Genomic DNA, 12,575 nt, shown 5'->3' with positions numbered 1-12,575 from the left:
TAGTGTACTGTATGCTGACCATTCTTTTTTATAACTTGTTAAATCTCTGATGATTTTTTTTAGCTAATGGCAAATATTGCAGAACTTACAATGGAGTGTTAAATTGTTTCTGAGAAGCAGATGAGCCACATTTTTATTTGCATTGCCAAATGTCTTTGATTCTCTGATATCTGGTGAAATAAAAATTTTTTCTGTCCTGTCAAATGCTTATCCACCGGCATTTTGCCTGTAAAAGACATTTGAGACACATAATATAAGACAATCTGTTATCCAAAAGCAGTTACACAATCAGGCAAATAAAATAGCCCAGTCTTTTTCAACGCAATAACTATTGATCCTGGATGATAGAGGGCAAACCCCTCACTGAAATTTATACTTATGTTGCATTTTTCGCTTTAATCACATTTACCCAGGTGCAAGTGCACCTCTATTATTCCTGCACTGATGCTCATGCGATGCGTATGCGATGCTCAGAGATCAATTCTTATCATGAATGTCTTGTCTTGATGCAGCTATAATAAAATGAATGCACAGTAATTGGCAAGAAAAGCAGAGGTGTATTTAACCGTAATAAGATCCGTCCTGTTATTAATGATTCACCATGGAGCTGTGCTCAATCTCAATCGCCTCTGTTCGCTAACCTTTCACCTCTGAGGTCAGCATTTTGTCTCGTCTTGCTTGCTCTGTGTGTGTAAATCTAATTACCGGACACACTGTCTCTCTGTATGCCGAGTTGTTTGGGGCAACTGTGGCTTGCATAAGAAATAATTCTTAAAAAACATGACAAGGAGGACTTTTAAAATGGAGGAAAAAGGAAGAGATTAAAGCTGAAATGATTATATATCAGATCAATTTACTTCCTGTCCTAGCTCCTACTGAGACACATCTGTTCATTTACAAACATGTCTTTTAGGCTTTAATCAAAGGCAACCTGAAATGAAAGAGAATCAATAAAAAGCTTCTCATTCTCATATCCTCAGGCTGAAAAACCTAATTCCGGAATTCCAAAAATAACCCCATGAAATGCAGTTAGTAATGCACAATTAATTAAAGGTTTTGTAATGTCTTGCAAAATATCTAAGAAATACTTTCTTATATATCTTTTAATTTCTTATACCACTTTTGAATTCTTGATTCTTATTGGTCAGAAGGTGTTGACTTTTCTGCTAATTAACTTGTTCTAATGTGACATTTTTTCTATAGTAAAAATTAATTCACAGGGACAGACCATGCAGTCTAAGACTAATTAATATGTAAGTTAAAAATGTTAGGAAATAAACTAATTATAGTGTAACAACAAGGTTAACAATGTATAGCTGCTATTACATAATCAATTAATTTATGTTTTGGTCTTTATAAAATGTATTAATAATACATGTTCAATAATAAAATAATTGCTTGAAAAGATTGCTGTCATACAAGGAAAATAAAAACTTGTTTTTAGGATCATGCTATTATTGGAAGTGAGAAACTTTAGGCCACAATAGCATTTATAAACTCTAGCACCAGCCCAAAAAATATGCAGTGAAAGCAAATATGAGTGAAAGAATTTTTTTCCTTTTGCTGTCAAACATATGATGTAAAACAACTGGAATAGATTTGAAATATAAAAAAACAAAGACTTTTGAAAATAAATTGAACATTGAAAAACCCTTTTTTCCAAAGATTTGACAGGTAAATTTAATGTGGTTTCTTTTAATTATTATTATTAACCTAATTAGGATGATAACCATAACCTGTGGTAAACAATGTTCATACTATTTAATTTATATGTAGCTAAAACAATAAGACATTTACTAACTGCAATGGTCAGTAAACACTTATGCTGTATTTATTGTTATTTATGCCATATACATTAACTTAGCTTTACATTTTTAGTATTTTTTTGTAGTATTTATTGAATGCCTTATTGCCTATGTTTGCGAATACTGCTGGAAGCTGTAAATTTGGGATAAATAAAGTATCTATCTATCTATCTATCTATCTGTCTGTCTGTCTGTCTGTCTGTCTGTCTGTCTGTCTGTCTGTCTGTCTGTCTGTCTGTCTGTCTGTCTGTCTGTCTGTCTGTCTGTCTGTCTGTCTGTCTGTCTATCTATCTATCTATCTATCTATCTATCTATCTATCTATCTATCTATCTATCTATCTATCTATCTATCTATCTATCTATCTATCTATCTATCTATCTATCTATCTATCTATCTATCTATCTATCTATCTTCCAAAGACATTATACAGCTCTGTGCTGGTCTCAGTGGACTATTAAGTTATCTACAGGGGCAGTGCGATCGTGACTGATGGCAAAGGGAGACTGGAAACGCTGATTCTTGGCTGTACCTACTGGACTCATTCAAGAATGTGGGTGCAAAACGCATGATTAAAAGCCAATTAACAGCTAGTATTGCCAACACCTCTTACCAATGGTCTGAGACTCGTAGGGCATTTGGCAGTGTTTTTCAGCTGCTCCAAGGCTGATCTTTTTTTATTTCAAATGTGTTGTGGTAAGGAATACTGATATATTTTATGATGTATATTTAATTACTATATAGTTGTTATTCTTCACACCAATTTTTGATCTAATCCTACAGATTAGTTTACATTTACAAACCAATATCTACATACTACATTAAATACGATACTTTCATTCTCTCTTTCTCTCTCTCTCTCTCTCTCTCTCTCTCTCTCTCTCTCTCTCTCTCTCTCTCTCTCTCTCTCTCTCTCTCTCTCTCTTGCAAACTATTCTTTTCTTACACACTTGATAATTTTGGATTCGATTAGGGCTAAGGGTCTTTAATGTCACTGAGTTTGATGCATGACATTGTTTTTTAATGCAGCACAGAACAAACTAGTTCTTCTGGATATCTGTGTCACACTCATAATTGTGCAAATGCATGTGGAAGTATTTTAACAGGAAAGAACAAGATTACAAACAAATAGGATTTTCCTCTGGAGCATCATAATGTACCCCCTGTCATGGCTAAAACAACCTCACTCCGTTAATCAACACCTGATTACTTATTTCACTCAGGACTTCAATACATAAGGAAAATAAAAACCTAGTGTATGCCTCCTTATGAAATGAACAGATCGCTATTCTTAGCTACATTGTGAAGTGTTGGGTCAGTGGCTGTTTCTCAAATAACTCAATACCACCCCCACCTTCCACTTCTTTCAAAAATGTTCATAGTCATTAAGAACACCCCACCCACCCAGTTTAAACAAACAGTTTGGGGCTGGTTTAAACTATCACAGACTTCTGCTTAATTCTTCAGACCTCATCATCATTCTGAGCAGTAAGATGGTGCTTTAGCCACTAAGTTCTCTCATCCTTAATGCCGCTAGCTGGCAGATAAAAAAAAGACTGGAGACCTCTGTTCTAGGTGGTGTAGGGTGAATGTTGGCAAGCACTGTACATTAACCAAAGTTTTTTAGGTGAAAGTAAAAACAGTACACCATCCAATAGGGATGTTGTTCTATCTTTTACTCTCTTTTCACGCCACGCTCCACTGATGTAAAGCATTAAGAGTGCCAGCACATGTACCACCTGTTAGTGCCTGGTGTTAAGTCCTATTATGTTTACCACAGTCTACCAAACAGACGGCGGAAGTGTGGTGTTTGAGAAACAGCCTAGAGGGGATAATGAATTATATGGCACACCTGATTTCCCACCCTCACTGCTTTTTTCCACAAAACAACTCTCGTCCCTGTCTCTATTAGCAGTGAGCAGGGCTTGTGTACCAGTGAGCTTGGAGTAGTGACAAGCATGCTGTAACACATCTCAGAAATTATTTGATTTGTAAATTTTTACAGCATTACATTGTTTCTTACAGTGAAGGCTATTTAAATTAGCATCTTGAAGATAACACCACAAACACCTCACATCTGCTTTATTCAGTGTTATAGTGTGTATACATTATATTATTATACTGTATACATTCTGTATATATCCCCTCACTTTTCTGTGATTTTCTAAACATTCACAGTCCTGTATATAAAAAATGATGACAATCTTTGCTAGGTCATTACTGAAATCCTCTATGAACCATAAATCTACATAAATCAACCCGTTCTGCCAATGTGAACACAGAGAGAGAACACAGGGGTGCTGAAGACAGATGTCCTTAGACTGTATGGAGTAGAGAAATAACACAACTTGAACAACTAACAGGGCATCACGTCACCAAAAAGGGTGGCAATATTACACAAGTTCTAAACTTCAATTCCATGTCTAAAGCAGCTACCAAAATCTTATCCATCAATATGATACAAACAGACCATGTGCTCTTAATTAGCTACACTATATTGCCAACAGTTTGGGGACAACTGGTATGTGCTTTTTAAGCATTGCATTCCACATCCCAATTTGCTCTTATAATACCTTCACTCTTCTGAGAGGTTCTGATAGATTTTGAAGAATGCTTTTGCATTTGTAGCTCAGTGTTACGGCATTTCGTGATATTGTCACGAAATGTAATCTATCGATTCGTGTTCATAGACACGAATTTCCCTCTTTTATTCGTGTCACTGAGGACGACTTTCTATGTAATGTATTTTAATAGGAACTATTTTTCTGCCACTGGATACCACAGACGCACAGGCGTATTGTTTGTTATTGATTTTATAATCTTCAACTATAATCTTCAACTATAATCTTCTACTTAACATTTAATCAGGAGACTTTATCCTTGTTTTTATTGTTTTATATTCGTTAAGCTACTCACTATTATAAACCATCGTCAGTGGTTTCTTCCAGTCAAAATACAGTAAATATAGTATCCCGGTTAATTAAGAAGACTGCGTTAATTAGAGACACACATTCATTACAGTATAACCCTAAACCGTGGGTTAAGGTTAGGGCTGCCTTATTATCTGATAAAAATTGGAAAAAAAGATTACCTTTAGCATTTCTCACAGCATTATCCATGATCCTCTGCCTCCATTGCTATGGAGACGGAGCCAGACGAAGGCAGTCGTGCTGAGTGACACGAAAAAAGAGGACAATTCTTGTCCATGAAAATGAATCAATAGATTAAAATCTGTGAATAGATCACCAAATGCCGTGAGACTGTGTTGACATTCGTGTTCATCCGCCACAAAGGTGTTAGTAAAGTCAAGTACTGATGTAGGTGAGGAGGACTGGGGTGCAGTCCGTGTTCCAATTCATCCTAAAGGTGTTCAGTCGGTATGAGATCAGAGCTCTATAGCAGGCCAATCAAGATCTTCCTCTACAACCCATGTAAACCATATCTTCATGGAGCTCACTTTGTGTACAGGGGCATTGCCACACTGGAACAGGTTTTCCAAGTTCAAGTGAATGCAAAATTTAATTATACTGCATCCAAAGACGTCCTGCACAATTGTGTGCCTTAAGCTTGGTGGTAACAGTTTGGAGAAGAACGGCATATGGCAGGAAAGGTCCGGTATTACAATACTCTTGTCTGTATAATATACATATATTAGTGTTCAAATATACCTTCTCTATTCCATAACATAATGTATAGTCTATTTAAACAGTATACTTTTACTGCTTAGGCTGAAAAAAACATTATGCATGCGTTCGTATTGAGCAGGAAGCCATTTTGGCTTACTCCCTGGACACACACACACACACACACACACACACACACGCACACACACACACACACACACACACACGCACACTGATTATTGGTATTATAAAGATACAACATCCTGAACTGCTGCTAGTATGGTCCTTAGGACCATGTTCTAAGAAGACTAGAAGATGCTATTTCTGTGTATTTTAGACTTAGCAATGAATGCTAGCTGATTCGAATGGTTTTTAAAATGCTCAGTGTAGGAATTGGTGATAAATTGTGCACATTTGAGAGATTCATTCACTCTCTTTCCGTTTCTTTCTTTCTCTGTTTCCTTCCCTGTTTCTCTCTCTCTCTCTCTCTCTCTCTCTCTCTCTCTCTCTCTCTCTCTCTCTCTCTCTCTCTCTCTCTCTCTCTCTCTCTCTCCCCCCACCTACCCCACTTGCTAGATGTTCCAAGGCTACCTAAAAAAGAAACAATTCAAACAATGTCATCTCATGATTGAAAACAGTTCCAAACACCATTCTCTAATCACATACTCTTCTTTGATTGGTGCTAAGAGTTTTTAATGTCATTGTACTTGATGCATGGCTCGCACTTATTAATGCAGCACTGAGCAAAGAGATTGGAAGGCTATCGTTAGGCTTAGTTCAGCTTGTCACACTCATCTGTGTCTGTTCCAGTAGATGTGTCTAGCAAGGGGAAAGAAGATTAAAACAGAAATAGTACTTGCCTCCAGTGTATCATAATGTACCACCTGCCATCACGACAACCAGTCATCCACACACCCCACATAATCACAAATCTAATTATTGATTTTAACTAGGAACCGTAGATAGCTAATATATACATGTGGATTTTTTTTATTTAAGATTACAATATACACTTTATTTTATATATGATTTAATATTGGATTTTTGTCCTCAGTTTTTGATATCGGCGCCTGAAATGACTACACACATATTCACTAGTGAAGGGGTTTTAGAGTCTATTATCCGCTACGGGATTTGGCTAATGAAACTGTTGGAATTCCGGAAAGTGAGTTTCACGTATATACAGTACAGACCAAAAGTTTGGACACACCTTCTCATTCAAAAAGTTTTCTTTATTTTCATGACTATGAAAATTGTAGATTTACACTGAAGGCATCAAAACTATGAATTAACACATGTGGAATTATATATGGAATTATATACATAACAAAACATTTTGAAACAACTGAAAAATGTCATATTCTAGGTTCTTCAAAGTAGCCACCTTTTGCTTTGATTACTGCTTTGCACACTCTTGGCATTCTCTTGATCCAGCTCACCCCTAAACCATCTCGATTGGGTTCAGGTCCGGTGACTGTGGAGGCCAGGTCATCTGGCGCAGCACCCCATCACTCTCCTTCTTGGTCAAATAGCCCTTGATGCCTTCAGTGTGACTCTACAATTTTCATAGTCATGAAAATAAAGAGAACTCTTTGAATGAGAAGGTGTGTCCAAACTTTTGGTCTGTACTGTATATATACACACACATATATATATACCAAACTTAAACAGCCCTCTAAGCACTCATCTATAGTCCTGCACCAGCTGAGTAAGACTCATGGACTGCTGAGTGGCTCTGCGTAAGTGTCTTTATGCCTTTTTTTTTTGGAAGCAGTTAAGCTTTCGAGGTGTGCTAATTACTGGCCCATAATTCCCATAATGCACCGTGAGCACATGTCAAGTTTAACAGTGAGAAATGCCAACCAGCAGCATGTTGTATTACAAATTCAGATGAGTGTGTGTGCTTTTTTAACACAAAGCTACAGGCCACATGCTTAGTGTTATTGTGTTTATTACTCATGCATTATAAGATCACCTCCTTGGTTTTAGATCAAGGTGATTATGTTTTTTTGCAATGCTTTTATACGAGGAGATTGAAATTACACAACCTTCGGCAGTTTGTACAATCAGCTGTAATTGATATAAAACATTATATTTTATTATTTCTATATTTTATTATTTCTGTAGTTTTATTATTTCTATGAACTAAGACTACTTTTATGGAACTTTACATCAGTGGCAGGCTGTGCATTTGGTAACTAAGGACTTACTTGACTTAATCCACCTCTTAATACCACCACTATCACGTCGCAATTATAGAAACCATCAATACTATACAAAAACGCAATATAACAATGTGGGTATTACAGAGAGAGAGGCATTTCACATATGGAGGGTGAATACTATTTTACCAAAGCAAAAAACCCAGTTAAAACAACTCCAAACCTCTACACTACAACCACAGCTGTGCACTCACATCATCTGGAGGAGTTCAGAATCATTCATTCATTCATTCATTTTCTCCCGCTTATCCGTAATTCGGGTCGCGGGGGCAGCAGTCTAAGCAGGCCCCCGCCTTCGACTGCTGCCCAATCATCACAGCACCGTCCCTTACGGTCCCTCCTGCAGGTGGTGAGCCCACGGGAAGGCGGCCCCACGTCACTCCGACGTCACGGACCTTGATATTTCCCTCGTAAGGGACCCCCGGAGCATAGAGGGTTAAGGGCCTTGCTCAAGGGCCCAAGAGTGGCAGCTTGGCGATACCGGGGCTTGAACCCCCGACCTTCCGATCGGCAACCCAGCGCCATAACCGCTGGAGCCACCACTCCCCCTGAGTTCAGAATCAGTATCTGTCTAATACAGATACTGATTAGACAGATTATATGTTATATTTTTGTCATGTTATTAGACGGAGTTCAGAATCAGTATCTGTCTAATAACATGACAAAAATATAACAATGTAAATAAAATAGAACCTACTCATCACAGATGCATACTCATAATTTGCACCGCTCCTCAGAGGCTGTAAGCCAGTGGTACCACTTGTATTCACTGGTCTGGAAGTGGCGAAAAAACCTTTTCCCAGGCTAAGACAAGCTAGCTAGCTTCGGGGTTGGTGGGCCCTGATGGTCAGAAGAAGTTGCATTGTGTGTCCGTCAGTCCGTCCGTCCTTCCGTCCTTCCGTCAGTGATAGCACTGAGCTGCTACTGCTGCATAATTTACTATGCTTACTTTTATGCATTATGAACAATCAAATGTTCCTTCCAAATGTTTTACCTCCTTTAAGCGTTATGCTGTAATATAATTAGACACTCCACAACCGGATCAGTCGGAACACCTTTATACCTGGGTTAGGTTGAGTACTGCAGAAATAACTATTTTCCCAGAATTTTTCGAAGTTAAAGACTGGAAAATAATTTATATCTCCAATTGTCTATTGTTGGTGGAACCCATTGTGGTCTTCTGCTGTGGTGTTATAGACCATCAAGGTTTGATGTTTTTATTTTTAAAGTAGTTATTTCAGATACTGTAGCTTTCCTGCCATAAAAAAAAACAAACAAACTGGCTTTATCCTCTGACCTGGCTCATAACATTTTTGGTTGCAGGACTTTTTGTTTGTGTAAGCAAGTGTGTCTGGATTTTCACTTATACTGATTTTTATCGCATGTGTGTGTTGGTGCATATTAGTGTGTTGGTGCATCTAGATACTGAATACCTGTGTGTAGTTTACAATCTGTTTGTTTTTCTTTTGATATTTGTATGTGGTGAACTCTACCTTTTTTCTCCACTTTTCTGTGTATGTGTGTGTGTGTGTGTGTGTGTGTGTGTGTGTGTGTGTGTGTGTGTGTGTGTGTGTGTGTGTGTGTGTGTGTGTGTGCATGGCTCTTTCAGCATTGCCATTTTACTGAAGCATGTGTGGAAATGTCACCTGTACCCTCAGCGAGTTGGAAGCCAACTGAAGCTTAACAGGGGTCTTTGTGTGTTGATGAGTGGACAATCAGTTGCAGTATGTCTTCTATGCATGTGCACACACACACACACACACACACACACACACACACACAAACACACACACACACACACACACACACATACACACACAAAAAATTTTTTACTTCACACAAACACTGGACATATCAAAAAAATTATTTGTTATTATAAAAAATAAGAATTCAAACCTCAAACAGGTGCATCTAATTTAGGATAATAAATGTAGTGTAGGTGGACATTTTAAAGGCAGACTAACAGGTCTTTGAGGGTCAGAATTCTAGCTGATAGACAGGTGTTCAAATACTTATTTGCAGCTGTATCATACAAATAAATAGTTTAAAAATCTATATAACAAATATTGTGATTTCTGGATTTTTTTTTTTAGATTATGTCTCTCACAGTGGACATGCACCTACGATGACAATTTCAGACCCCTCCATGATTTCTAAGTGGGAGAACTTGCAAAATAGCAGGGTGTTCAAATACTTATTTTCCTCACTGTATATATAGTAGTTGATAATGTGGTAGTGGTAGTAGTAGTAATAGTTGATGATGTGATAACTAATAACATTTTAATTGTATTTATTCAAATGCTTTACAAACAAAATAATTATAATTTCACTTATAAGCAGACATTCTCACAGAGTTACTACAATGTCTTCAAAGGCTGCTTTTCCACAAGGTTTTTCATTTTTCCACATTTATGTTGTCCATGTAAACAGTGTTCAAACCTTTGGTGTAATTTAGATTACACTCTCCCCTTTACAGCCTAGATTTGAGCTAAAAAATACTAAAAGCACTTTTCTTTAGCTCTACATCACATGACCTGAAAAATGCGGAAAGCTTAAAACACTCTTAAAACACTTCACACAGTCAACAGTTTGCTTAGACTCCAGCTTAATATTTTATTAAAAACATCGTAAATATTTTTGAAAGATTTACACAATATCTAGTTCTATGCTCATGCACCTGTACTTATTGTCTGAGCTAATAGAACATTAAGGCATTTTTTTAATTTAGTCCACTTTCAACCGATCATGCTTTCACAAAATATCTGCTTTTACATCCAGCAGAATGTTTAGCATATACTGTAAATTGTTCATATTTTTAGTTTATGTAGTATATTTATATATTTTTTGTTTTATGATTGATCAATCTGGTTTTAATTGTGTTCCATTATGTTATTTTCACCTTGGGCTACCAGATGTGGGCTACCAGATGTGCACTACTGATGTGTGTTTATGGCCTTATTGGGGTCATAGTATTTTCTATAAAAAGCATCCAGGTGTGACGTGTGGACCAGGAGTCAGAAACCGGAGTATGGTTAGACACTTTATTAGTTAGAATACACAAGGCAGAGGGTCTTGAGGAAAAGCACGAACTGGACAGTCGCTATAATCCGTAATGCGGGTAGTCCAGGGATGATCCCTAATGTGAACCGTTAAAGGCAAACCTATCCTGAGCGCTTCCTCCGAAGCGGAGCCAGGAACATGGAAGTACGTGGAATACTAGTGGTAGGAAGTCTGGTAGATCTCTCATGGCAACGAGTAGATCTGACCGTGGGTGAGGTGGAATCGGGACCTTATAAAGGGGAAAGGTAATGGGGAGCAGGTGTAGGTGATTAGAGCAGGGAGAGGCTAAGTGAGAGTTAGAGCCTTGGAGGGAGGCGTGGCTGGTGGTTCCCTGGTGTCAGGAGCATAGAAAGTTTACATTTCCCTTACGTGTTGCACAATCTAAATGATAAAAATCAGTGCCCTTTCTTAATAACCAATATATATATATATATATATATATATATATATATATATATATATATATATATATATATATATATATATATATATATATAGAGCACACTTGGGCTGCTGCACGGGCTGTGATCAAAGTTAATTTAACCATGCTTACTTTTGCAATAAGCTGTTAATAATTTCAATATGTAACTACCAATTTTCAATATTTTTACATTCAGTATGGGTCACTTCCTGTGTAATTTACTGTAGTTATGTTATTCACATATGGTTAAGAGATAAATTAGCGAAATTAAAAACTATTGTTATCAGATATTTTTTATTGTCAATATCTTTTTTAAAACCACTGGACAGTGTAGCCTTCTTACTCCTTTATGATTTAAGCATCTGCCAGTTAAAATGTTCTAAAGAAAATATATAATAATTCGACTGACACACACACACAAACATCGGGAATATTACAAAATGAAGCAACACAATACTTTGCTTAAGCTCCACACGCATTATCTTCTTTCGCAATTCCCATTATGGCCATTATAAAATCGATGAGGATTTCTTTCAGTTAATTAATAAATAAATTAATACATTAATTTATTTGCTATTTATTGAGTTATTTTCAGTGTGACAAATAACAGAAAACAATTCAGTCCTCACCTTAATCTCTTGTTAGATGCTAATGTGAAAACCCGCTGTTTTTGTAACTGACACACACCCTAGTAATGAATTTAATTCCTCACTCTGCAAGTCTATCAGCAGCTATAGAGCACCAAGTTTCTAAAATAAGGTCTACTAGCTCTAAGAATAATAAAGAGTTATTTTCAACCAGTGCTGTGAATTAGTAATCAAAGACCTCAATTAAAAGCTCTTTGTGTTATTAGTTTAGACAGAATTAATGTATTATGATTTGACCATGAATATAGATTTAATCACCTTTTATGAGTTAATAACACAGAATCGCAGTTAATCTCAGAGGTCAAGTAAATGTATTCTTCCTCTGGGATTTGATTGTAGGATTGGATGTAGGCTTCTAGGAACTGTCCATTGGCCATTTAACCAGAAAGTACGTAATACAATCACATATTACGAACACCACATTCTTTTGATTTCATTGCAGCAGTTGAGGAAGGCTCTTTCCTGTTTCAGCCGAAAAACATGTCTGGATGTTGAAATGTGTGGAAGGACTTTGGGTCACTTTTTGAATGAAGTCTCAAGTCAGAAACTCCTGCAAGACTCGCTATGGCAGCATAGCTAAATATAATAATGGAATAGCCAGAATAGAATAGCCTTTATTTGTCACATATACATTACAGCACAGTGAAATGTTGTTCTTCGCATATCCCAGCTTGCTTGGAAGCTGGGGTCAGAGCGCAGGGTCGGCCATGATACAGCGCCCCTGGAGCACACAGAGGGTTAAGGGCCTTGCTCAAGGGCAGCTTGGCAATACCGGGGCTTGAACCCCCGACCTTCCGAT

The sequence above is a fragment of the Silurus aristotelis genome, assembly GCF_946808225.1.
Source record: "Silurus aristotelis genome assembly, chromosome: 15".
Taxonomy (NCBI): domain Eukaryota; kingdom Metazoa; phylum Chordata; class Actinopteri; order Siluriformes; family Siluridae; genus Silurus; species Silurus aristotelis.
This window is presented reverse-complemented; position numbering follows the sequence as displayed.